This window comes from Gallus gallus, chromosome 4, assembly GCF_016699485.2.
Source record: "Gallus gallus isolate bGalGal1 chromosome 4, bGalGal1.mat.broiler.GRCg7b, whole genome shotgun sequence".
NCBI classification, from domain to species: Eukaryota; Metazoa; Chordata; class Aves; order Galliformes; family Phasianidae; genus Gallus; species Gallus gallus.
In genome coordinates, this window is record NC_052535.1 from 79567129 (window position 1) to 79594973 (window position 27845).

General features: G+C 40.9%; 1 protein-coding gene across 1 annotated transcript in view; it reads left to right on the forward strand.

The window, feature by feature from the left end:
* SORCS2 (sortilin related VPS10 domain containing receptor 2) overlaps positions 1–27845 on the forward strand; it is a 534993-nt gene that overhangs the window by 52703 nt on the left and 454445 nt on the right. The gene's annotated exons all lie outside the window — the stretch shown is intronic.

The following is a 27845-nucleotide window of genomic DNA, read 5'->3' on the forward strand; positions in this document are numbered from 1 at the left end:
CTGATATGATGGAGGCAGCAACTGAGAAGGGCTGTTCCATGCACCCTACAAATAAACATCCCCAGAACTGGCAGAATTCTGTGCTCTTTCTTTGCAGAAAGCAGACTGACAGCGTCTGTAGGTTCAATGAAATGAATTAGCAAACAGGTAATTATATTTACATGTAACCTTGTTAAGATAATATCCTGCCCATCTTAAACCTGTCATATTAGACATATTTAATCTTTGTGACGCATGGAGCGGTATATTATGTTTGACAGCTTCTAAAGGAAGAAGGACGAGGGGCTGTAATTGGAATGCTGGTGTTGGATAATAATGATGAGCACTTCTCATCTTCAAAGGGTTTTCAGCCTCGCTAGCTAATCCACACATCCGCTGAGTGGGGAAGGGAAGTTTTATCCCTGTTTCACTGATGGGGTAACTGGGATGGAAGTAGAATGGCTGGATTAGAATTTGAAGTGCCGAGATGCCAGGAGTGCTGTGAAAAAACAAAGATTTACTTTGCTCATTCTAGTCAAAGTACCTATATGGTTTAGATTCAAATTATATACATTACATCAATCACCCTGCTGTTTGACCCTTCAAATACAAAGTCAGTCTCATGGCATTACCCGTATAACAAGTGTTCTCCAGAAAATGTGTTACCTTTGTGTTCAATAATCTTTGCAAGTAAAACGTGAAGAGTTTGTGAGTGTTTGGACTCAGAAGAGAAGATGCGATTCTGAAAGCCTTCAGGGTATAGATTGTGTTTTGCATTTAGTGGAATTTCAGACTCAGACAGCTGGAAGAGTATCAGTCAGTAAAACTGGACAGTTTTACTTGCTGGGTTGGCGTGCTAAGGCAATTTTAGTTTACTGGTAATTAAAATAATAAAACTAAATCAGTTGCTGAAATTGAATTTTTTCCTCTCTCTTCGCCGCCCATTTTATTAGAAGTGATTGCTTTGGGTGTGAGACAAAAGGTGGTTTGGGAATAACATTTTCATTTCATTTTAAGCCTGTAACTTACATTATTAAATCGGAAAATGTTTTTTAAAAAAATGAATTTACCTACTTCTGATAGTACTTCACACTGGAACTTCTTTTATACCAACAGCAAAAGGTGAGCCAAGTATTCCACGTTACTTGTCCCTCTGTGTCATTCTGTTGTCCCAATACTAGTGGACTGCAAATACGTATTAGAGATTTTCACCAAAAGTCTGTTTTTCATGAGCAAGTAAATACTATATTTTTTTCTCTTCATGTTAAATTTTGGAAAGCTTCCTCACTTTCACCATATTTCAATCTACAGAGAAGCCATAACTTTAACTATAGTCTAGTCCCCCACTGGAACCCAATAGGTGAGAATTATACAGTTTGTGAACAGACAGGAGAATACTCTGACTTGTGACATTTTAATTAATCTCTGGAGAATGTGTCATTTATGCAAAAATTGCAACATTTCCACATGCATTTTTCAGTTCCCCAGTAAAAAGAAAGTTTTCACTTAGTCTTTACCTGACTTTTATTGGCTGAAATGACAATGCTGTTAAAAATCGATGTGCTGAAGGACAGATCGGTACTGAGGTTTTCCCCTGAGCAGTTCATATAGACAGCATGCTCAGAGAAGCAGCCCGAGTAAACTGCATCACAATTGATTTCAAGTACTTCTGATGGAGTATAATTGTCCACCCATTCATTTCTTTTCATTCTTCTCTCTACATGCTTCCTCCTTTGAGATCAAATAATCAGTAGCAATAATCACAAGCAGCAAGAATAAAAAAATAAATGACCCCCTCTCCATTTTGCTTTCAAAACCAAATAGCAGTAACCTTATATTTTGTTTATGAATTCCCATATTCCACTATAATATCACCAGATTCTTTGGGAAAGCCCAGGCAGCACTTGTCAAAAACTTAATAAAATATATACTTTGGTTTATATTGATGGTTTTGTTATTAGTGGTGTTGAATCTGGATTTTCATGTGTCTCAACATCATTACCAGTATCTTCTCCTACTTAATTTCTTTTAAAACGTGGCAAAAGAATCAATACTGTGAGATGTCAGGATTGTAGAGTTTCTGTTTTTTTTTTTTTTTTTGGTAGTTTTTTAATTGACATTCATGGAACTCAATATGGAGACTCTGCAGTTTGAAATACGATTCCAAATGGTCTTTTGGGAAACAGAGCATTAATTATCTGATATCTTACTTGATAAATATCCAGACTACTTAGTTGATATTAATAAACTTCATTCTAGGATCCCAATTAAAATAAATCCAGATTTCACTCGTATTCCTTACCTTATGAATTTACATCAGTACAAAGTGCTGCAAACTCTGATTATCTGCCACAGGCCATAAATCTGTTTTAGAAAATCATTCATCACTCAAAATATTATTCTAAAAATTGTTTACTGAATTAACATTTATGGTCTCAGGCACAAACTTGTATCTTAGCACTACCTGAGTAAATAGTTTTGGAATATTTATGATGCTTTTGGTTCTTTTATGATAACACGGCCATCTTTCCTATATATAGCTCTGGGATACTGGTGAATTGCTCTTAGTGCACTGAAAGAATCTGTTGTCATGACTGAGGACTTTTTTTGCTACCTCTTATGCTCTGTGTTCCAACTACTTTTATACCATTGATGATGTCATCGGTGCAGTATGATTTCTGGTGGATGTTGGCACTAACATGATGGGTTACTTTTGAGTTTTGTTTAGTTCTAACGTCTTCTTTCAAATAATATTTGTCAACACATTCTGGCATTCCATATCTGTAACTTCTCAATTCTTTAAGTATCAAATTCAGTAGTGAAAAACTGGCTTTTATTTTTTCCTCCAACCTCATAAACTCAGTGTGAAATGTGAGAATTAAACTACATTCCTCCTTCTTTTGGTGTGTGTGAATAAATTTATCTCCAAGAAGGGATAATCTTCAGGCAATGTTCATTGACTGTCACCAGAAGAAAAAAATTCCACTTTTTCAGATTGAGCCTTTTGTGACTTTACCCAGTGAAGGTAATAGGACTGTGCAGTGAGAACAAGGCTTTGAGGAATGAAAGCAGGAATACTTCAGTTTCGTCAGATATGTCTCTGCAAGGAGCATATGCCATGGAAAGAAGGTGTCATTTAATGCTGAAGATCTTCAGTACAGAACAATACTTTCGCATATCTAAAAAGTCCTGTCTGCTGCCACTGATATGGGAAAATCATTATACACTTTTTAGCTATTCAAACTGTTTCTTCTTTTACTCTATTTCAGAAGTACTAAATTGTTCCCTTCTTTCCTTTCTACTTCTCATAGTTAATCATCAACTACATTCACGTTTCCTTCTCTTTCATTCACCTCAGCCCTCAAAGATTTTGTCACTGCAGCCCAGCTCATGGCTTTTTACCCTGTGAGCACTCTCTGGTTTATCTATATCTTTCAAATAATGATGAGCAACGAAGTATTGGTTTGCCAACTAGATCCATGCTAATATGGCCAAGAGAAATGATACAAATGTTATGATTTGCGTTAATATATTTATATAGGTAAATCTGATTAACAGTTTATTGGCAAATACATTTGTGTATTACACGAAATTTTGAATATTTCCTCCTGGTTTGGCTTTATTTTTAAGGGAGTGCTATTTACTTCTGTCTTTCTAGATGAATTTTTGCATTTATTTAAAAAAAACATTGAATTATTTGTTGTAGAGAAGGCCCTATTCTGCATCTTCTAAATCACTGGAAATCTTGCCATTGTCTTGAATGGAATAAGACAGTATCAAATACATGATTTCTTCACCAGTTACTATATAGAAATACGCGTTGCTTCGTTGTTTTTTAACAAACAGTTAAGTGTATATAAGAAGAATTGGCAATCACTACTTAAGAAGTGCTGTTGACAAAAATACTGTGATTCTCTTTTTTTTTGTTGAATAGCACTATCACTTTAAAGAAGAGCTACCTGAGCCCCTGAGAGAACTGATTCCTTTTTTTTTGTTTTTCTTTTTTTTGTCCTGTTAGTTCTACTGAAACAACTGATTTGAATGAGGTGAGTGAGAGAGTCAGATAAGGATGTGCAGTCTCCACATTGTGAACTTTGCAGATAGTGAAGTTTTTCCAGGAACTAATTTATTGTTGTTCCCCATAAGAATTATAGTTGCTTTAATTCATTAATTTTTGAATGCAACTTGATACTGTGGGTCTTTTGATTGTCTTAAAACATGTTTTCAGTAGTTCAGCAAGACAGTATGAAGCACAACTCATTCTTATCTTGAACTGAAGGAAAACATTTGAGTTTAATCTGTGGGTCTGAGCCTGATGGCTGCATACTCGTTATATTCCCTCTTGTCTTTCAGGGAAGTCCAAATGTTTGGTATAGACCATGAAACTGTAAAGCAAAGAACTGTGGAATTTGACTCTGAATCCAAGATAAAATTCCAGATGTGAATCTGTCCTTATATTTAATGCGCATAAATGTACATGCAGCCTATCATTTTTGTGTTATATTTTATTCATTAGTACTAAAATATTTCTGCAAGTAAGTTTCCCGAGTTACTTTTTTTTTTTTTTTTCTTTTTTTTAAGCTGTCAGTATGTCAGAAATTTGCCTTTTGGACATGGATGTGGAGAAGAGGAGGCTTGTAGGTGTGGTTCCCAAGATTTTCAGCCATGATAAATGCTTTTTAGTCACATATCCATAATCAAATATCCAATTAAATTCCTGGGAGAAAAACTCTTACAATGTAACAGCTGATGCTGTACTGTATGTGACTAACTCGAGGGTCTGTCCAAATTGCTAACTAAGGCACAGGAGCACATATTTGTGATTTTGCCTGCTTCCAAGCACAAAATTACATGTTGTTCCTCATTAATAAGATACAGGGATGAGGAGAAAGCCTGGCCAACCTCACATAATGATACCCTGGAGCATTAGAGGTATTATAGGCTTCTGATCTTGGTGTGAAAATAGTGTGCAAATGGAAAATGTCTGTTTTTCAGAAGGACAGTGAGGTCTTCCTGGATGTTTTCTTGAACACTCCTTTGTTTTGGTACATTTGAGGCTCTCCCACTGTGTTTCAATGGCTATCCATCATACATTTGCTTCTAATTATGCTACTCCTCAAACAAGCATAGGTCTGCAGGCTATTTTGCGAGTTGATAGCTTAATGTATCAATACAGAATATCAATTGCAGTAGGACGGTTTTAATACAGAATCTGTGTTGTTTATAGAAAGAGCTTGGGAGACTTCTAAGAAACCTGAGAGAGAGACTCAATTTTTTTCTGTTCCATGGGTTTTCCTTTCAACTGTAGGCAAGTCTTTCAGAGTTGTAAGAGGGCTTGTGTCCTACTGCTTCCTTCTCATGCTGTTTACCTTCCCCTCTCCTCTCCTTTAATGTTTTTTATTGTAAATAACCTGAGTGGTCCCTTACATTGGCACTAAAAGTGTTGAAGAATATTTCTGTGGTTAGAGGATCATCTACCAAAGCAAGAGGTGCAGGTTTGACTATAGGATCAGTGTTTACAGGATCGGTATTTTCTTCTATGTATTATTACACAGAACTGTGAATAGTTGAGCGTAAGGAATGACAGTAAAAAAAGAAAAAATTGAGAATAATGAATGTAACTACATAACCAAATGCAGAATTAAATCTCTGCTAGGAAGCCTTGCACTTTTAATTTAAATTTTGAATTTACCAAGTGGAATTCTTCTGGTTGCTCTGTGCAACTAATAGTGAAAAGAGGAAGAGAAACTGGTTTGAATTTGTCTTTGCCATTCTGTTGGAGCATTTGCCTTAGAATCGTTGGGAAAATCCATTTGGGAAATCTGCCTATTGATAGAGCCAAAAAGAAACCATAGATGGGCCATAATGACAGCAGGAATGTAAAAAGCAAAGAGAGAGGCACTATTGGAAGGTAATGCAGGAAGACTGAAGTGTAAGATGCTCAAGCAACCTGTCAGAAGAATTGTTCTCTTGCTGCTGTGGTAGTTGTGCATACCAGACAAAGAGATGAAAGGCTAAAAGTGACAGATCTGCAACAGAGATGCAAAGGTATAAATCTGGCAGAGACATCATCGCTGGTATTTCTAAATTTAGATGCTAAGGCAGTGCTGTAGCTTTAATAAGGTGAGAAGTGGCTCAGTATATGTAGCAGTTGGAGATGTACTGCTTTGTAGTGACAGAACAGAGATGTCTCTGGGTGGAAAGGAAACCTTACTGTTACCCCTCCACCCAGGGTGGAGAAGCAGAATCTTCAGATTTTACCTTAATTCCCCTCTGCAATCAAGATGCAGCTTGGGAGAACCTTTCCCAGTTAGCTGGTGTGTGTGCACCTGAACCTCTTGGGTGTCAGCTCTGAATAGCATGGAGCTGTCAGAGAGACTGGGGATGAGCAGGATGACAGATTCTGGTAGAGGAAATCTGCATGCTCTTTATGCTTGGGGAAACACTACTATGAAAGCTGTCTTCAAAAAAGAGGCATCCCTATTACAGTGCTACACTTTTCACTAGTTTTAAAAACTTCACTTGTAACTCCCAGGATTCCTCTTCAGCTGCCTTTTAACTGCTTTGATGTTTTCCCATTCAGTTGTTTACATTTCATTGCTGTACATTGCTTGTAGGCAATTTTGTCTCAATAAAGGACAGGTAGCAGAAGAAGGTCTAATAATGTGAGATACTCACTTCTTGTTACTGCAGCTGACATCTGTAGGAAGGGAATTCTGCATGGGTAGCTGTAGGTGCGAATTGAAAAAAACGAGGAGGTGATGAAGAAATCGAAGATGCTGTGAGTGTGAAGAGAGAAACTGAATTGTTGAACATTTCCTGTCCTGCAGCATAAAATAATTATTGATGAAAATTTTACTCTGTAGAAAATCTGTTTTCAAGTCGGTGCACCTGAGCTTTTTGGTTTAGCATGCAGATTTAAACAATGAGGAGCAACGCTGTATCTTTAGAAAGTAGACATTGGTGGTAATGGCACTAATCTGGAATTTGTTTTGCTTTTCTGTGTGTTTGGTAGGACAGGTTAGGAAAGCACCGAACATCCTTTGAAAAGCTCATGATGAAGAGGACTTATCTTCTATAAAGTGCTTTGGATTCCTCAGACTCCACAGAATAGATTATCTGTTGCTTTTTCAGGAAGAAGTTACAATAATTGTATTGATTGTCTTTCATTTGACTCTTGACTGAGAGGAATAAAAAGCTTCAGAATTATTGATTTAGTTCCGCTGTCAAGTATTTTACTTTTGTTTTTACTTCCCTTAGGACCTAATCCCAAAACCATTTAGGCAGTTGTGTAAGGCCTTAATGCAGTAGAGATAATGCAGTTTTACTCTTCAGAAGCCTGAATCAGCAGAGAGCCTGTGTGTCTATTTCCCTGCTGAGGTATTTATAACTCTATCATCTGAGAATAATCCTAAAATGAATTAAGAGAGGTTTAAACAAATGAATGTTTATTCTGCCTCCTTAGGAATTGTTCTGCATCAGAAATGGTGGAAGTCACTGTCCCCTTGTATGTGGCACTGGTGAGACTGCAGATCAAATACTGTGTTCAGTTATGGGCCCCTCACTACAAGGACATTGAGTTGCTCAAGCATGTGCAGAGAAGAGCAATGAAGTAGGTGAAGGGAATAGAAAGCAAGACTTAAGGGGAGTGACTGAGGGAACTGGGATTGTTCAGTTGGGTGAAAAGGTAGATGAGGGGATACCTCATTGCTCTCTGTAACTACCTGAAGGGCTTTAGTGAGGAGCCTTTTCACAGGTGAGGAATCACTTTGCATAGGCGACAAGAAATGAAATGTGAAGAAATGGCCTCAAGTTGTACTAGGGAGGTTTAGATCGGACTTCAGAAAAAAATTCTTCATGGATAGGGCAGTTAATCATTAAAATTGGCCATGGGGGGAGGTGGTAGAGTCCTCATCCCTGGAGGTATCTGGGAGACATGGATGTGACACTAAGGAGCATTTACATGGTTTTGCAGTAGGCTCAGTAAGTCAACCAGATCATTGGACTTGATGATCTTAAAAGTCTTTTCCACCCTAAATGGCACTGTGATGACAAGTTGACAGAATCTTCCTGGGGGTAGGAAGGCCCTACAGAGGGATCTGGACAGGCTGGATAGCTGAACTGGCACCAGTGGGATGAAGTTCAAGAAGACCAAGTGCCAGGTCCTGCACTTTGGCCACAACAGCCTCAGGTAACAGTCGTGGGGCAGAGTGGCTGGAAGACTGCATAGAAGAAATGGACCTGTGGTTGTTGGTCAACGCTCAGCTGAACATAAGCTAGCAGTGTGCCCAGGTGGCCAAGAAGGCCAATGGCCTTTATGATTCTTTTCTCTTGTGTACCAAAATGACTTCTAGGTAGATTTTACTATATATGTGCCTGTCAGTGACCAGGACCTTGAGGGAAGTGACAAAGGCTGTACTCAGCTTAAACTTAAAACAAAAGGATAGAGAATTTCTAGCTGTGGATATCCCGGTTCATTGCAGGGGAGTTGGACTAGGTGACTGTTAAAGGTCCCTTCTAATTCTAAGGATTCTATGATTCTGTGTTTCTATGAAAACTAAGGCTAAAGATTTTCTGTAGATGCTGGTCATATCCTGTTCTTTTTGCTACTGAAATGTATCTTGTTGCAGTAGAAGTGGTAGTGCATCATGCTTTGGAACACCATGTGTTGGAATTAGGTGATAGTATGTTTGTAGTTAGCGTTCAAAATGTAGCATTTAAATGTGATTGTCTTCTCCTTACGCCCTTTTCTTCATCCTCAAATAAAAGGAGCTTTGACAATACAGATCCAAGCTATTTTGTAGGAAAGGCTGTTGCTCTCACCATGCTACCTGCAGAGGAGATGCCTAATTCAGTGACTGGAGCTGAGAATCCTTTTTACAGTCTCTTTTGGCTTCAGACGACCTGAAAAACAGCCTTCTTTAAATTTGTTGGATTTTGTTTTTAATATTGATTTCTTCAATTCCTTTAATTGATAAATAAATATGTGCACTTTATACACAATGCCTGTATATGTAGTGCTACCATGAGTATGAGGAAAGGAAGGGACACATGAATTATTTGCTAACACAATTATGAATCGTAGTTCCTTTATCTTCTGTACCATTGTGAAAATCAGGTGATCCTGCAAGAATGTGAGATCATCTTAGAGTTCATGGCCACATTTCTTCTATCACTTTCAAACATTCTCTCGGGACTTACATTGGTGCTATATCCCTCAGTCACCTCATTTGCTTGATGTTGTCGGTAAGACGTATTAAAACCTAGAATAATTTTTGGAACAAAAATATGTGTGCATTTAAAATTATTATACTATTTTAAATTCAGCTTCCACTCTACTCTAAAAATAGTGCCAGGAAGAATTTTAGGAAATCCATTAAATGTGTAAAAGTCCAGGTCAGATGTTCTTTTAGACAAAGTTATTTCTGTTAGGATGGTTAATCATAGGATATCCCAAGTTGAGAGGGATCCACAGCAATCATCAGCTCCAACTCCTGGCTACAAAGAGGACCATCCAGAGGTCAAACCCTATGTCTGAGGGCATTATCCAAAACTTTTTCCAGTGCTCAGGCATCGTCTGGTGAAGGACCTTTTCCTAACACCCACTGGACGCTTCCCTGATGCAGCTCTATGTGGTTCCCTCGAGCCCTGGTGCTGTCACCAGAGTGCAGAGCTCAGTGCTGCCCCTTTACTCCCCTCATGGAGATGCCTACCCTAACCCACCATGAGGCCTCCTCTCATCCTCCTTTTCTCTGGTCTGCCCTCTACACCATTTGCCATCTTCACAGATCTCCTTTTGATGCTCTTTTATAGTTTGATATCCTTCTTATATTGTGGTGCCCAAACCTGCACACAGTGCTCAAGGCAAGGCCACACCAGTGCAGAGCAGAGCGGGACAATCTCTTCCCTCACCCAGCTGGCAGTGCTGGGCCTAATACACCCCAGGGTAGGGTTGGTCCTTTTGGATGCCAGGGCACCTACTGACTCATACTCAACTTGCTGGCAGCCAGAACCCCCGATCCCTTTCTGTGGGGCTGCTCACCAGTCTGTGCATATATCCAGGGTTATATCCTTGGTGCAGAATCAGGCATTGCTCTTGTTTGTCTTCCTGCTGTTGGTAGCTAATATGAGTCTGGTGCTTTAGTGATTGTTTTAACTTAGCAGATGACCTTGGAAATCTTTTATGTGGCTTGTTGTTCTCATTTGTAAGATAAAGATAAGCAGGCAGAGACCCGTTGCCAAAAACCATGACATCTCTTGATGAAAAATGCCGTGCCACTTTCACGTATTTGTTATCATCCATGGAGTGTGGTCATTATGTTGTTTCCTTGAGAGCATTAAGCCCTTTTTTGACCCTTTTTCTTTTTTTCTCTTTCACAAAAGTTTTTATATATTTACCTTACACCCAGGAGCCTACTAGCACTTTATAAAGATCAGGGGATAGCATTATCTCTGTTTTACAGATGTACCATCTGAGAATCTGTACTAAGATCCCTCTTGAAGGTTATGCATCTTGTTCAGTGTTCCAGGTTCCTGTCTCCCAGCAGCTTTCATCACTAGACAACTTTGCTGCCCTTTGTAAGAGAGAGGCTGATGAAAAAGCCATCTGCTGCGATGGTTGCCAGGGAGTCGCACGGTGCCCTCAGGTTAGGCTGATCCACTTTCTCTCCCATTTATACTTGTTTGTGATGCTGCTCTACTTAGTTTTTCCTCCCCCTCCCAGCAGTATGGCAACTGGACAATGCAAGGTGGACTGTATGGCTTTCAGTATGTAACCTCCTCAAAGGTACATGCAGAAAAGGAGAGTAAATGTAGGTTTTGAAAAGCATTGTTCTGCTACTTGTTCATTCTCAAAATCTTGCAACATGGATGAAGATGAAAACTGCTTTGAGTGAAGAGTGCTCACACTCAACACATGGGCAGAATAAGTAGGTTTTTATAAATTTGTTCTTTATGGCTTTGTGAGGAGTTTCCAAATGTATTAGCATTTTTAGGTCCTCTTATCAGCATTTCAGAGATAAAGTGGTGCGAGATGAATGCTTCTCCCTTGGCGTGCTGGCTTTTATATACACAACTGTGCACCCAAAATAGGAAAGTCTAAAAGGGGATTTACAAGCGGTTTAAAAATATGATGAATTATTTTTCATATACTTTTTAATTATGATTTGTCAGATGGCTTCTCATAGGAATATAATAGCAAACCAGATAAACACTGATAGTTTATTTAAAGAAATAAGAAGGAAGGCATGCTGGGTAGTGTTTTTGCAAGGTGCTGCTTGTGAGGGCTCTGTGTCTGCATCGTGCTTATCTCTGCTCGCTGTCGTCATGGAAGCTCGCAGCCAACTGGGAGACCCTGCTCTGCACAGGACTGGATTACTGACCCTAATGCATGGGAAATTGAATGTATTAAGCAGCAGCCGCATTTTCAACCCCAAGGACTTCACAAGGAATTTGAAACAAAAGGCGGAGCCCTCTGAGGAGATTTTCATCACAGGGGGGAGTCTCATTTTAAGAAAAACAAATTAGCATCACCATAGAGAAGCAACTTCCAATGACCAAAAATTAGATTACGAAATGAAAGATTTTTTGTTTGTTTCAGTGCTGCCTTCCATCCTTTTTTGTGTGTGTGTGTGTGTGTGTGTGTGTGTGCCAATCAAAGGAGCACTCTTCTCTTAGATGTAGCTGAGGTGAGCTAAGCTCTGACCTCAATGCAGTCGGTTGCACTCGTGTTGGAAATGGGAAAACTGGAGACATCTGAATGTCGTGCCAATCCATGGGTGAAAGATAAAAGAGGCTCATTCTTTTATAGAGAGTTAACAACGGGGGTCTCTTGATTTGTATGTATATAAATTCTGTAGAGGTCCATGAAAAAAGAAATCTACAGGAGTTAATCTAGCAGGGACAGATAAGGGTTTTTTTCTTTTTGATGGCAAAGAAAGTATTTCATGGACTTCTATTAAAATATATTCAAAGTTGCAAAAAGATCTGTGAAAGAAGCCTCATGAGCTGTAAAAACCTGGGTTGAATGTATATATGTGTGAAAAATGCATGTCATGTCCTTAAGGAGGTATCTGAGAGCTGCATGGAGAATGGCTACAAGGTTTGAGTTTGGAAATGTAATGGTTGTCATTACAAGAGGTGAGAGCACAGACCACCTCTGCAGACCACCTGCACATCTCTGCTGAGATCTGGCATGCTGCCTCATCCCACAGAGCTGTGTCATAGCAGCTGGGTGTTGACGAGTGCATCCTGAGGTCACTGGCAGTTGTGTGCTGGATGTGAGGGACGGTGAACTCTGTGGGCTTGGAGCCATGGTACTGCAGAGCCCTGTGCTGACTGTGCACAGTGGAAGAACTGTATGCTTTGGCTCCTGGCAGGAAAGGCTGTTGACGTAGTCTACCTAGACTTCAGCAAAGCCTTTGACACTGCCTCCCACAGTATTCTCCTGCAGAAGCTGCAGCCTGTGGCCTGGATGGATGCACTCTTTGTTGGGTAAAGAATGGTCTGGGTGGCCTGGCCCAGAGAGTGGTGGTAGATGGAGTCACGTCCAGCTAGCAGCTGGTCACTGGTGATATTCTGCAGGGGTTGGTATTGAGACTTGTCCTGTTCAATATCAGCAAGTTCAACAAGACCAAGTGCTGGTTCCTGTACTTTGGGCATAACAACCCCAGGCAACACTACAGTCTTGGGGCAGAGTGACTAGAAGACTGTGTAGAAGAAATGGACCTGTGGTTGTTGGTGAACGCTCAGCTGAACATGAGCCAGCAGTGTGCCCAGGTGGCCAAGAAGGCCAGTGGCATCCTGGCTTGTATCAGACATAGTGTTGCTGGAGGTGATCATCGCTCTGTATTCAGCCCTAGTGAGGCTGCACCTCAGGTACTGCATTCAGTTTTGGGCCCCTCAGTACAAGAAAGACATTGAAGCCCTGGAGTGTGTTCAGAGAAGGACAATGAACCTGTTCAGGGGTCTGCAGCACAAGTCTTAAGAGGTGTGGCTGAGGGAACTGGGATTGTTCAGTCTGGAGGAGGCACAGGGGTGACCTTATCACTCTCTACATCTCCCTGAAAGGAGGTTGTGGTGAGGTGGGGGGTTGGCCTCTTCTCCTGTGTAACTAGTGACAGGACTGGAAGGAATGGCCTCAAGTTGCGCCAGGGGAGATACAGGTTGGGCCTTAGGAAATACTTACTCACAGAGGGAGCGGTCAGGTGCTGGAAGGGGCTGCCCAGGAAGGGCATGCAGTCACTGTCCCTGGAGGTGTTCAAGAGATATTTAGATGTTGTAGTGAGGTGACACGGTTTAGTGTGGAATATTGGTGGTAGGTGGACAGTTGGACTGGATGATCTTAGAGGTCTTTTCCAACCTTGGTGGTTCTGTGATTCTATGGAAGGTTGTGGGGACTGTGTGCTGACTCAATGCAAAATAAGTTTCAATTACCTTTCTCTACAGTGAATTCTGTCCTCTAAATTCAGTGTGTGTCCTTTGAACTCCTTGTTTAAGCTTTGTTGCAAACACTCACAGTTTTATAAGATAGCAAGCTTATATTGTTGAGTGTTTTCTCCTTAAGCCTGGTTATCCAAATGTAATAATACTCTGCAGTGCCTCAAGGGTGCCTGTGTAGCCTGACACTTTGGAGGATATGCGCTAAGATGGAAGGAACACTTCATTATAAAGAATAAGCAGATTTTAATGGTAGCTGTTGTTGTATGAGATTTTGCAAGTGAAACATACGGTTTTCATACAACCAAACCAAGAGCAGAGCTGGCAGTGCTGTCACTGCTTTTTGGCTCTCTGCTGTTCTGATGGTAAAATACCTGAAATTTGTAGCAAAGAAATGAATGAGGTAACTACTCAATTTATTTTAACAGAGTGCATGCTACAGTGCCCTTTGGTGTGTTTGTGTCTAAGACTGTATGTGGGAATGTGTCTCTGTTTAATTAACAATGCCGAGCCAGCAGTTTCACCCTGTAAAGCTCTGTGTTTTTGGACACTCCATAGAACACAGTAGGAATCTTTCATTGAAAAGGTGCTGGCAAAATAACCTTTTTCTGCCATGCACTGAGCACTTAAAGGTCATGCTTGTTGGTAACAGCAACTTTATTTTTGCAGCACAAGTGAGGTGTTTTGTCCTGGTTTATGCATTTTACTCTGAGATGTGAGCCGTGGTGCTTGTGATATGATTTGACACCATTTCAAATGGGTGAACGTTGTGTGACATACACTACAGGAAACAGGCTCGGGCAGAGAGGCACAGAATGCCCTGCCAGGATTTGGATAAAGAAAGATGCTGAATCACTGCCTGCCCTGAAGAAATCTCCTCCAGCAAAACAGTGTGATTAAAAGACAGTAACTTCTCAACTGTTCATTTTTTTTTGTCTCCTAACATAAGCATACAAAAATAGTGAAAAGGGATAGCTGAGACACTGCATAGAGTGGGATAACAGTGGTAAATCGTGACAGGAGCGAGAATGAAAGAGAGATCTTTTCTCCAGTGCCAAAGCTATAAGGGAACATGAAGAAAAAAACCCAAAACACCCCCACCCCCAAACAGCAAGGGAAACACTGCAACTAACATGGCAGAGGAGCAGAGATGCTAGCATTGCTGTGTGTGAACAGGGAGAAGACAGTGATGACAAAGGAAAGCACGACAGCCTCCAGGCATTTGCAGCTGATTAGAAGTGCCACAGACAAGCAGCTGCCATGCCAATGAAATATTATGGAATTGAAATGAACTTACAGCGGGTTGGGGTGCCACCCCTCGCACTTCACTTTTATCACTGCCACTCAGGCTCCCGCTCTTTACCTAGTCAATGAGCTTCTATCTCTCTGCATGCATCCCATTTAATTAGCTTCACTTCACATCAAAATGGGGCCTTGCTTCTGCAAGCCTGTGCTCTATAAGGTAGTGGGGTACAGAGCAGCGCCAAACTGTTCTCCCCAAGCACAGCTGAGGCTGGGGAGGTTATCATGGGCACAGCTGTGATCCTGAGCAACTATGAAAGTTGGGAGATCACAGCCTTTCAAAGCATTCTGGTATCTCTCTGTTTTCTGCTCTTCACTCGTCTCATCGTTCTTTCCTGTGCTATTTTTCTTCTGGTCCCTTATAGAAGGCTTGCTAACATTTTGTTCAGCTACCAGCCAACAGAGTAAGGTTGCAAGCAAGAGAAATACTTCTCCTGAAGTAGCAAAATGCTTAAATTATATACCTGTATGCTTAAAATGCTACATCTTAGTATGACACATGTAAAATATATTTGCAGATCATTTGGCTCACGCCATGGTGTGAAAGGTAATTCTAATTGACTGCTGGGAAATAGGAAGTGTAGCCTCTCATTTTCTGCTTTCAGTGCTGAGCTATTCATGGCATCTGCAAGTTTTTTTTTTTCCTTTTTTTTTTCCAGGTCTCTATTATTTTCCATTATTCTCTAGATTTAGCTACTTCTAAATCTACAGAAATGCTCGGGATTTAAAATATTGCCTCCAGGAGCAGAAAGTCTGTTTTCCTGCAGGATGGATGTTTTGCTCTTGAGTCTATTAATTATGGCCTTTTCTTTCAACGGGAATAATTGTGTTATTAATAGTCTTTTCATGAACAGAAGAAAGGCCTCTTTGGAAGGAGAATGCTCCTGCTTCACAAAAGGTTTCTGATAGCCTTAAGGTGGATTTATCTGGTGAAGCCTTGGCTAACCTTCATATTAAACAGACAGAAGCAGTTTAGGGAATTTGGGGATGAGAAGCAAATTAGAAAATAAATTAAAAGCATTATAGCTCAATAGTATAAATTAATGCAGCTGCTGTAAGCTTCATCCTGAGAGAGTTGTCAATATCTGCAAAGCTCATGCTACGGGGAAGAAAATTAATGTGTACTTTAACATTTGTGTTTTGCCCCACAAGAAGCAATTTGAAAGAGTCCCCTGTAGCTTTGATGGTTTTCCTTATCTTAACTCCTTCCACACCGCTGCCCTGGGTGTTCTCTGGGGACTGCAGAAAGCAGGAGCTAAAACCCATCCCAGGCAAAGCACCTGGTGAGCAAAAGCTGTGCAAAGCAGATGCAGATGACAGCAGTGATGGCCAGGCTTCCCTCTGCAGCTGCTTCTCAGTGCTGCTGGCTGTGCGTGCTATGGCAGGCTTTGTCCTGCAGTTTTTCTGTGGTACAGACGAGGATGTCTTGGATTGGATAGAGGCATCAGCTGAGTCTGAGTCTAGTCTGAGTGTATGCAGAACAAAAGTCTCTTCTGTCCTGATAGAATTCTGTTAGTGTTGGTGGGAGAAGAGCACTTCCCTGTGCCTCCAGGAGCCCAGCCCTGCTGTGGTGCTGTTCCCTCTGCTGCAGCTCTTTGTGTTAGCTCTTGCCAGCCAAGATTTTAGCCTTGTCTCTTCCCTCCCTGACACGTGGGCACGGGCTCTGCAAAGAGATCAGAATGAGTAGTTGCATGTCTGTTTTTGCTTTTGGAGCAAAGAAAGGAATGCTGCTCATCCTAAACAGACACATAACACCAAGCTCTGAAAGCCAAAGAGACTAAGATAGCAAGAATTCCGTCTTCAGCATGGCTTGAGTCATTACATGGAATTTCAGGATAACAGATAAGACATGTTAATTTCCGGATTGAAAAGAAGACTCTGTATGGCATTTGTGCTTCTCTAGCAGTCTTAATATAAACAGAAATGAAAATTCTTGTTGTTGCTGTATTTATATTCTGGTTGCACTGAGCACTCTTGCTTCATGATGTTCTGAAAATGGTGGAAGAGCGTAATAAATAAGAAATTATGTCACAGTAAGTTTGTGATCAAAGCATGTTGAGGAATGCAAAGTGGTAAGGGCAACCATGGCATTGCCCATGTCTGGCAATATCAACCCTTACGTTTGTAAGCAGAAGGAAGTGGTATCTGGACACGGTTATTATTTGTATCTGAGATGACTAGATTTTAGGTACTGAGAGAGCATTCCTAGGATTAGATGTGTCAGAGAGAGTTTGAAATGTTAGAGGAGAAATGGCTAATTGAGGCTGTCCTTATTGGTATGTTGGAGCAAATTGGTGTGGGGCAAGTAGTGATAACATAGGTTGTGCAAATGCTTAATGCGGGGGGCAGGGAACTTATCCTTGAATGAGACCTAATAGAGAGACTTAATTGGTAAGAACTGTGTGTCAGGATGTTATTATGTTCCTTATGGACATGAGTTGGGTGTTATAAAAATGGTGAGTATTCACTGGGTAGTACCATGAGGAAGAAGGTGCAATCTTTGTCAAAATGTCTGGAGAAAATTTAACTGGTTTGCTGACATCTATGAGGAAATATCCTAGAGATGTCATTCCATGGTTTTAGATAAACTTCTGAATTCTACCTTGCTGACTGCTTCTAGAAGCTTATATCTCTCTAATTTTTAATAAAAAGAACTACTTGCTTTCATTAATATTGCTTTTTAAACATGAATTCTAACTGCTGAGAAATGGATTATAGCGTTCTTCTGGCAGAACACGACTTGCCTCCAGAACAAACAAGGAATCTCATAATCTTGAAAATCTGACCTTTGCTTGATTTATTCTTACTTGCTCTCAGCATGTGTTCCTCCCATAGATTCCCCCTTATTTAAATCATGAGAGAGAATAGATGTTACCTTTGTCTTTCTGCCTTTTTTGAGGTACTCTGTGATCTTCAGGTGCTGTAGAATTGTCTGCACAAGGGGAAGGGGATGGACAAGAAGGGTGAGGAATTCTTGTATGTGGAGAAGGATAGAACATATGACAGCAGGTGCTAATATCTCTATTCTGCTGCACCTGAGGCCCTGACATTCCCCTTCTGCTGCTGCTGGAAATGTGGGTCAATTAATAGGGGCAGAGTTCTCATTTTTGATCCTGTATTTAATTCCTGAGGCTATTATTGCCTTGAGGGAGTGGGGGAAAAGTGGAGAGGATAATTAGACTTGACCTTGTGTTATGGAATAGTGCAAAGTGTCGGATTAGCAATGAACATTGTCAAAGCTTGGTTAGAAAGTGGCGTAAAGCATATTTCTCAATATACCAGAGAATAAAAATTGAAATGAGATGGACAAGGGAAGCTGCAAACATTGAAGCCAGCTCCATAAGTGCGATGCTGTCAGGAGTTAATGCCTTTTTTTTTGTTGTTGTCAGAACATCAGCGATAATCAGGCAAAATGATACTTACTGCAGAGAAACAATTAAGTTGAGCCTTCACAACCTAAATGATTAAAAATGAGAAAAAAAATGGAATTACGCTATGGGAACATGTTGTAATGAAACCTGTGATGGCTAAGCAGCAGTTGTACATCAAATAGATGGAGCAGAGCAACTGATTCTGATCAGCTTTGCTTTTCTTCCCCATTTCTCCCACTGAACGCTATCTCACACTATTCTGCTATTAGCATTAGCAGCTTCCACTTTGGTGTGGATTACAATGGCTTTAGTAAGTCTTTTTTGGATACCATCTGGCCACAGACATCAAAGAACAGCTGTAGATAGAACTGGCTTTTAATGTAGCTAAAGTTCACATCCCTGCAAAAATAAATTGGTGCGGTGCGCATCTTGGTGCTGACATGGTGACACGGAGCCTTGGGGAATTCATTTCCTCATATTCAGTTTTGTTGCTTTTGGTCTCTGCCTCCACTGGGTATTCTGGTGCAAATCCTCCTCTTCTGACTCAGGTGAAAACAGTTCTTGATGTCAGTTGTTCTCTAGGATCTTAGAATGTGCAGCCTGCGTCCTAAATACAGACATTGCTCAGCAAGTAGGGGTGAAAGGAAGGGAGGGCAATATGAAACCCAAGATCATTCAAAATTTGGTCACAATTTAAACTTTGATAAAGGCTGTTTTTGTTCACGTGAGTCCTCAGGGCACTGGAAACCCCCGATTGGAAACAATTCAGAACACGGCAGAAAACTTCAAAGGGTGAAAGTGCAGGAGTGGATTCTGCTCTCATTTGTAGCGGTGTAAATCTGGAGCGATGTGGACGGCTTCCAGGTGCATGTAGCTGCCACAAACAACTGCCCTGGACCTACACAATAAAACTGCTCATTGCGATCACGACGGGCTGAGTGCGGGAGGGAGAACTTGAAAAGTCGATGTGGTTTATGAAAATGTATTCATTTTCGGAATTCCTGGGACCCAGTGGCAGCATTACTGCTCAGCTGGAGCTGTAATGTGGAATTAGGAAATTTCAAAGGCAGGGTTAACGGGTGGGCCGACTCCAAAAAGGGGCATGAAGTTGTTGCATTCCCTGTGTGTCGGTCTGCAAAACGGAGAGAAACCTCTGCTCTCCCTCTGCTCTCTTCTCTCGCTTTTCCCCCTCTCCTCTCTCCCCCCCCCCCATCCATTTCAGGCTGGGGTAACCTGGCTCACCGATCGTCCCATTCTGCTTCAGTTTCTGCCAGTAGAAGGACCTGTGGCCCCTGTGTCCGGTGAAGCAAAGAGGAGTGTGTGTTAGTAACATGCTGCCCTGTCAAAGCAGAGCCAACGGAGTGAGCAGCGTGAGGGGAAACTAATCCCGTGTTTATATTGAATCATCTTGCATAGCTGTCTTTGAGAGGGACTAAGAGAGAAGTGAAGGCAGGGGAAGAGGCTGCTGCAAGACCGTGTTTCAATTACTTTATGAAGAAGTAACTGTGAGCGTTCCTCTTTAAAATTTGCTAAGCTTCATTGATTTAACATTGCACTCAACGTGGGAATTTTCCTCCTGAGCAGCTGGGTTACACTACACCTCACCTCCTTCCTGCTCTTTCTTTTCTTTTTCGAGAGTGACTTTTTAATAATGGTTGGCGAAACAAAATTAGATTTGCTTTTATAGGCACACTCTCCACTCGCCTGTTCTTTCTGGCCACTGGAAGTAATTTGTGGGAGACAAACATGCTAATGCTGTGAAAAAAAAAATCCATAAGTACAGCGTATCTAAATGCTTGTCCTTATTCTAAGCAGATTTGTTTTTGCCCTTGCACACACTCTCATGTTTAACAAAATCTCATGACCTGTAAATATTCCAGTGAGCATTAAATGAAATAGGTGTGGGGCTGGATGAGTTCTAATATTTTGCATTTCCTCTAGGGAATCTCTGAAAATTAAACCAAAGCTTGCTTCCCTTGGGCTGCCAAGGAGAGGGGGAGTGGAAGGAGAAGGAAAAAAAAGATCCCCAATAAACTGCAGGGTGGCAGATTCCATAGGAGGGAATGAATACCAAAAAGAGAGGTTAAGATCATCACCCAGCTATGCTGCAGGTTTATACTGGGATTATCCTTGGAAAGCTGAAGGAGGGAAGTATATATATGATGTATATGTGTGATGGAAATGTAAATTACATGACAATATATCATTTTATAAGTAGATAGCAGTTCTGTAGATACATTAACTAAAACTTATATATAAAACATTTTGGTACCATGAGCAACACATAGATGACTTATTTGCATGCTTCCTGCACTTAAAGGGAGCTTGAAAGCAGGAGGGAGGCCAACCAACTTCTTACATGGACAAGGGGGAATGGCTTTAGACTGAAAAAGGGAAGATTTGAGTTAGATCTTAAGTGAAAATCCTTCACTCAGAGGGCAGTGAGGCCCTGGCACAGAGTGCCCAGAGAGCTGTGGGTGCCCCATCCCTGGAGGTGCTCAAGGCCATTTTGGTTGGGGGCCCTGAGCAGCCTGAGCTGGTGGGGGGCAGCCCTGTTTACAACAGTGGGGTTGGGACTGGATGGGCTTTAAGGTCTTTTCCGACCCAAGCCGTTCTGTGATTCTATGATCACAGGAAAGTTGCATGGAGTGCCACAGCTGCTGGGCCACTTGCCCTGCTGGGAAGGGCTCTTGGTGAGCTCAGGGAGTAGAGCTGCGTTGTGCGGCTGTGCTGAGCTGGGGGGTGAGGGTGTCCATGCATACACCGTTCGTCTGGATAGAATTACAGATCACATACTATGTTCTGGTCAATTAAGATTGAAAATAGCCTTCTGATTACAGAATATTTTTTTCGGTCTTTTCTCTTTGCATTCTTCTGGCGTGTATTTGAAGGGGGGTGGTGGTGCTAGGAGCGCTAGCTTTCTCTGGGCTTCTGCCTGTGAGTGACACTGGCACCAGGACCTCTCTCTGCACTTTGCCATCTGCGGTCCTGGGCTGAGATGGCAGCCATCAAATGGTATTAAAGGGGTATTAATGAGCTGACTCGATCCTGAGGTGCCAGATTTCATAGCTGTCTGCCTCTTTTGAAAATAAATATGCATAGATTCTGAATTACCTTCTGGAGGCTTCACTTCCCTTTTTCTGGAGCCTGAACCACCTGTTGATGTGTGCAGCATCAACATGTCTGCTGAACACATCAACGGACAGTGAAGTCTCCAGAAGACTTTGTGAATGTCTCCCCAGAGCCTTGCTGCTGAAAGTAAGGAATAACGGGCGCCTGCTCTGGCTGTTCAGGGCTCTTCTGCTGATAATTAACCAAAGCCTTTCCAAAGTTGGGCTTTGTGGGAACTCATTTTTCCTCACACGGTTGTCCCTCAGAGCACTTTGCACTCAAACTCCCTGTAGGTATTGTTGCCTAACCAGTTCCTGTAAATCAGCTGAGTTGCGGTAACTTTCTGAGTCCCTTGGTCACAAGCCTCAGTCCTTAAGCACACCCTAATTGCTTTACAGTGATCTTGAGTCCAATCTCTGTGATTTAACTGACTGCACAATCCGGCTATCTACTCACTTTGTTTTTCAATGATGTATCAGCACTCCAAAGTCAGAGATGCTTGAAGCTTTAAATCAGTTGCTAGTCCTGGAGAGAGCTGATTTTTTGTTCGTCTTAAGATTCAGTATACTGGCTTTCTTATTATTTTTGAAAAATTGGGATGTATATTAGTCAATAATTTGATCAGCACAGCAGCAACAAAGGCCAGCCAGTGCCTCATTGCCTGTTGTGCCCTCTGGTTTGAATAATAACAGCACATTTTCATGCTGAGTTTAGATGAATTGGCTCCTGCCTGTGTGTGCCCGGTAATGTCCTTTCATATTCTTGGCATTGGAAATGAATAGGATTTTGGACACAGCTTGCAGATGTTAAGGCTTATCATAGGAAAAACCCTCACAAAAACTTTAAGCTTCTAGTATGTGCCTAAAAGCCAAAGAGGGTATTGGAATTACGGCACTAATTCAGTTGCTGTTTGGTGCTTGCTGGCTTTCTAATTGCCTATGCATGCACTTAAGTGCATTTGCTGATAGGTGACTTAACTGTATTGTTCCCAGATATTTTTTTTTCTCTCCTTTTTAATGCTGTAAGACAAATTTGGCAACCTACATTTAGCTCTTAGACCTACATTTGACTATCTCATCTCAAATACCTTCTTTGATGTTAGTGGTGCTTTTGCATCATAACTGAGATCCATGTCTTACCTGTTTCTTCTCCCCAAAGTAAGAAAGTAGCTCCATTATCGTTATCACAGATTACTACAGGTAGTGTTAGAAAAAAGAAGGAAAAAAAAGAAAAAAACCAACAAGACCCAATACTCCAATAGAGTGTCTGTTGACTGAAGACAGTATATTTGCCACCTTATGATTTATTATTTGCTTGAAACCCAGAAATGGAAAAATCCTTTGCAGTGTCAAAACTGTCAACTTCTTACTTCGGCAGGGTGTTTTTTCTGAATAGGAACACAAGTCGTAAACAACTAACAAATAACAAATCTCCTTTTTTGAGGAATTACTGCGATTTGCAGATCCTGTTTGATTTTACAGTAGAGGGTAATGCTATTGAAAAGCTGGATTTAACACAGATAGTTAAGAAGGATTCTGTGGTGTTCTTTTTTTTTTTTTTTCTTTTTTTTCTTTCTTTTTTTTTTTCTTTTTTTTCTTTCTTTTTTTTTTTTCTTTTTTTTCTTTCTTTCTTTTTTTTTTTTTGCAAGGAAGATGTTTATTTCAGCTGTGGCTTTAATCCTTCCTTCAAAGAGAACCGGAGGATAAAGTGAAGGCCAGAGCACCACTGCAAGATTCTACTGTACTTCTGCTTTTTGTTGCTGCCGTGCTTAAGTTCCTGCTAATGTGGTTGTGCAGGTGAAAATGCTGGGACTTCATTAACAGTCCTGGTGATGATGTGTGAACCAGAATAAAATCCGGTTCCTCCTCTGTTAGCTGAGTTAGATTTGCAGGACCAGCAGAAGTAGTGTGCCCTGCTTATGTTATTCCACTGAATAGATTCCACTCAGACTCCATGTGGGCAGTGGAATAAAAAGAAAATAGCAGTAAAAATGTGAAATCTTTATGCAGCCACATTTCTGAGTAAAACCAAACCTCTAAGACCTTCAAAGTGAGGCTTTGCAGGCAAATTACAATGGGTCATCTGTGCTGTAGCCAAAACATACTGAGGAAAAATAACCTGAGAATGACACATTAACAAGGAAAAAGTAAGGAAATGAACACATCGTTTTACCTTGCAGCCCGTGTAATTCAGCACAGTGTTAGAGAGAGGAGTCAGACTTCTGCATGGCTGCGTGTGGTTGTAATGGTGCCTGCTTTAATGGATAGTCGTGTGGCCAAAGCCATAGCCATGGTCTTATGAGTAAACCTGAATAAATAAAAATGTTTTCTCCAAATTCTCGATTGAACATGAATTAGAAATATCAGTGACTACGTTAAATGTTTTAAACCAGGTTAAAGGCATTTGTTTTTTTCTGCCGCTTCGTCCCTGTTTCTATGTGAGAGTAAATTCAAAGATGTTTGAGTGCTGTTGGAATTGTGTGAACTGACAAGATATTCCCACCTGATTAAGAAGTATCCAGCTCACTGAAAAAATTGCATTATCGCTAAAGCAGAAGCTGGTTTTGTTCTGACTTTCATAATCTCTGTTAGAACTCTTTTCTAAACAGTGTTTTGCATAAAATAATTTAATTCATGCTGAAAAGAGTGCTTCGACGTGTTTTTTTTTTAATAGAGATGAACAGATAGAGCCCTTTTCAGCAACAGGAAGTACATCTAACACTTCTCTCTTAAGCACTGCAGCACACAAGAACATTAACAAGAAGTAGAAGAAAAATCACAGTCACATGAAGATGGTAACAACAGGAGAGTTTTTGAAAAGCCACTGTTTCTTGTCTCTGGGTGAAGCAATCAATATGTTCTCTAAAAGCTTTAAGACAGTGTGAGTTTCCTTAAATAGTGATGTAGCTTTGAAATTCCCTTTCATACCTGGGTCAAGCAACGCTGAGACAAGAGACTGCATCATCAGACTTGCTTTGACTGATGAAAAGAAAGGGGTGTTTGTCTGAGCCCAATCTTTCTTTTCTCTAAGCGATCCTCGCTAGATGCAAATCACTGGACAAAAATCAGATTCCTGCACATGTATTACCTTCCTAGAGAAATCTTTGCAGACACTGACCAGCACTTTCCCTCGGAGTCACCAAAATCCCTGTTGTTTTTTTTAACTGGATGTTTTTCCTGTTTTAAGGGCGCTTCACAGTCTGTGGATGAAGCATAAAACACGGGTCATGAGCACTTGTGGTAATTAAAGATCCGTGGTATATGTGTTCTAGGTTGTTAACTTGGGTATGTTGGCAAAATTCCAGCTGGGGTAATTATGTGCTGTCTACCTGAATTCTGTCAGCAGCTTCAGCTTGGTAAGGCATTGTACTCAAGTCTTATCCTACATTAGTACATAATTTTAGCTGCTCTGTCTCCTGAGCCTGTGATTCGAGGAGCTGTTCACTGATTTATCTTTTGAAAAGTCACTAATGATCTTGTTGCCCCATAAAAAGGTGCAGTTCTGAGAGAGCAGATCCTCAACAAATCATGAAAATCAAGTCCTTTCAATAGTTCTTGTTTCATGAGGTGTGTGAAATCACCAGTTATTTTGGGAAATTTAAGCTTCTAGCAGAAGTTCAACAGTTCCAGGGTGGGTATAGTTCACTGGTAAATGCCTGCTGTAATGATAATTCTCCACCAGAGCTGCAATGCATTTCCAAATAAAAATGATTCTCTTTCAGAGAAAATGAAACAACAACCCCTTCTCCCTAGCAATCCTGAATTTGCCTGAGAAGATGTATATCTCTCTGTCAGAGAAGAATCAAGCCGGGACGAGTCACTAAGGGAACTGCAGTTCATGCTAGGTCTTTATTGGAAAGGAATCGATTAATAAAAGAGAATTCTTGTTGCTATTATCTTAATGTATTCATGTCTTTATAAATATTGACGCTATGTTCCAGTGTCACCTGAGAGTTAGTCATAAGCTCTTGAATATCTAAATCATTAATAGTCCAGCAGATTCTAGTTTGAAGAAAATGATGCTGTACCTCTCGTACAGATGCTTGGTGAGAACAGGTTTTGGCCACCTGTGGGCTCTTCTGTGTGGTACTGCTGAGTCCCAAATTCCTGAAGCCATTGGAGTAGCAGTTCCAGTGGTGCCTCAGTTAGAACACAGGACTAAATTTAGCTCTGGTCATTTTTTGTTGTAAAAATGGAGATTTATAGTAAAAAGACACTCCAGTAAAGTATCCCAGGGGACAACTGTGATGAAGTTAATATAGCAGAGATTTTATGTCTTACAACATCACCTGCAGCAAACCCTGTAGTCACAAAGCCCATGCTGTCAGTTTGGAAATAACCTCCTCAGGCACAATATCCACGTTTCCTGAATAACAGGAATAGTACCTCAGAATGAAAATTATCAAATCCATAAATATACATAGGGTAGATATGAATATCATTAGATATCACGCCTCTAAGAAGAGCATACTTAGAAGCTACCTTGCCGTCTGTAAGCCTGATGCTGCTATTGTTGCTGACTCCTTACACAGGTTTTGCTTTCTGGTGTCGGGAAGAATCACAGCAATTAATGCCGTGGATTCTGGGTTGCCAAACAAGCAGATTTCTTTCTCTTTTCCAGCTGTATTTTTTTTCCTGTCAAAGATGGGAAAGAAAGAGAGCAGCGAATGTCTTTAGGTCTGATCAGGAAGCCTCTGTGCTATCTGGATGGGAGTAGCAACAGTTCAGGGATATTCTTAATCCTTTGCTGCTAACAAGGACATAAAAATGCAATGCAAGAGCATGTCAATGGTTTGTTTACTCCTGTGCTTTGCCTCCCCCAGTGCTCTGCCTCAGGCAGTGGCAGCAGGAGACACTATTTGGCACTTGCCACTTTCTTCGCTGTTTCTCATGTATTCAGACATCTACATCCCTTTCTACTCCTTCCGATACTAAATTATGGACCCGTTGCTACTAAATTTGTTACTAAATTTGTCTAATTTCTTTTTAACTTCTGATTCAGTCTGTATCCACAACCTTACTGCTGTATGAAGACTTCCTGCTCTGTGTTTTAAGCCCACCTCCAACTCATTTTCTTGGGTGTGCCTCCGTCTTTTAGAAGGAAGCAGAGTTGATAAGCAGCATTCACCCATCCACCACTTCAGCACTGAGAAACACAGCCTTCTCCCCTCCAAATGGAAGACCCACAGATTTTTAAGTGTTTCTTGGTGAGGCAGAGAGATCTCTTCCAACATTTGCTTGTCCGTCTAGGACTTCATCTAGACATACATTGTCATGAGCACAAATCCAATTAGATATCAGGAGACACATTTTCACGGTGAAAACCGTTTGTGGTTAAGCATTCTAACAGGTGCCCAGCTGAGTTGCACAGTGTTCAATCTTGGAGATATTCAAAGTTTGATGGGGTACAACCCTCAGCAGCCAACCTTACCATAGAAACTGACCTTGCTCTGAGCAGGGCATTAAACCAGATTACCTCCAGAGATCCATACCATCTTACTTCATGATTCTAAATACCCATCCAGATATTTGGAGATGAATTTATCACTTGTGTTATTCCACTATATCTTTTCTCATGCTATTACAGCAGATGGAGATGTTCATTTTGGCTTCAGTTGGAATTAGGACAACCTCTTAGTAGTCCTGTTCCAGTGCCCATTAAATCAGACATTTTATGACTGTAATTTATTTCTCTAATTTCTCTAATCCTTTTATACGTATGACATCTGTAACAGTGTGTGGGAGTCAGTTTCACAGTATCACTGTATGAAAAAAAATACTTTCCATAGCCTAAAAGTTTATCTACTTTTTTTTTTTTTATTTGCATTCCTTCCCCCATTGCCTTCATCTGTGGTTTGGTATGAGTTTGTCAGACCATTTATATGAAGCAGATTAGTGAGAGGAAACAGTAAAAAATAAAAGAACCTTGAATAAAAGAGCTAAATACGTAATTCTGTATTGGGAACTGTCAACCATGACAGAAGATGAAAGTGCTGAAATTTAAATAAGTGCACTGGGCAGTGTATTTCTACCTCATTTTCATCATTAATATGCTTTGGTTGTGAAAGCAAGACATCCTGTCTGCAAAAGTTACAGCCTCTTGTAAGAGCAATATGAGTGTGAGATGGATTATTTCTCCAAAATTGCTGACTGGCAGCACGTCCTCAGCTGGTTTAAGAGCACCCTTTACCCCAGCTGACGATCCTGCTAGTGGTGTCAGGCTCCTGAGAGGAGCCAGATCTGAGCTAGCGACCAAGGGGTGAAAAGCTCTGTATCCTGTTAGCTGCTCTCTGGGGAATTTTGGTCTTTCCAATTTTAACTGTTTATGGATTCATGCATTTTCTGTGATGGCTGCTCTCAGCAGAAGCAAAACACTGATGAGAACCGGGATCAGGCCATTCCCCTGAGGTTTCCTCCCTTACCCTCTCCACTTGCAGCTTGACAGTTTGGATAGGAAACAAATCAGCTCTTTACTAACATTTCACACTAGTTGAGCAGAAAAATGTCACAACATCTCTGTAATACAGTCTTTAGCTCCAAATTGTGCAGGACTGCTTTAAAATGGTTGGAAATATGCATGACTCTGCAGCAAGCAGAAAACTTGTCGCAGTAACTTTGCTGCCAAGTCAGGATGCCACAGATGCAC